General features: G+C 51.5%; 1 non-coding gene across 1 annotated transcript; it reads left to right on the forward strand.

Moving 5' to 3' along the window:
* The first annotated feature begins 335 nt into the window (after window positions 1-335).
* Window positions 336-490, forward strand: LOC131270623 (5.8S ribosomal RNA). The gene has a single exon (XR_009179671.1). It is a non-coding gene; the product is annotated as a 5.8S ribosomal RNA (ribosomal RNA).
* The last annotated feature ends 71 nt before the right edge of the window (window positions 491-561 follow it).

Consider the following 561-nt stretch of genomic DNA (forward strand, 5'->3'; position numbering starts at 1 on the left):
CACAGCGGCGGCTTACGTTATGGCAGTCATGGATGCCTTACGTTTCCATGAAAAGTGTGTTCCTCCCCTGGTCCACGCTGCTTCGGCAGTCCTGGGTAAGATAGTTAGTTCTAGCTTGCCCTATGTGGAAGAGGACACGTAGACTTACTGTGGTGTGAAGTATAAGGTTCAGTTCTCCCCTGGTCCACGCCGCTTCGGCCGTCCTGGGTAAAATGGATTAATCCAGCTTGCCCTATGTGGAATGAGGACACTTTATGCTTCGTCTCTAAGCGGCGGCTTGCTCCTCCCTACGGGGAACGGGTATACGCGCACAGCGGCGGCTTACGCAAGTTAGTCACCCTCGGCAGTGGATCACTCGGCTCATGGATCGATGAAGACCGCAGCTAACTGCGCGTCATAATGTGAACTGCAGGACACATGAACATTGATAAGTTGAACGCATATTGCACGTCGTGGGAACCTACCATGATGTACAGATGACTGAGCGCTTATATTTGAGAAATGTATCGCATACATTTAACTACGCCGTGACACCCGTCACGAGACGTGCACCATGATGTT

The sequence above is a fragment of the Anopheles coustani genome, assembly GCF_943734705.1.
Source record: "Anopheles coustani chromosome X unlocalized genomic scaffold, idAnoCousDA_361_x.2 X_unloc_43, whole genome shotgun sequence".
Classification (NCBI taxonomy): Eukaryota; Metazoa; Arthropoda; class Insecta; order Diptera; family Culicidae; genus Anopheles; species Anopheles coustani.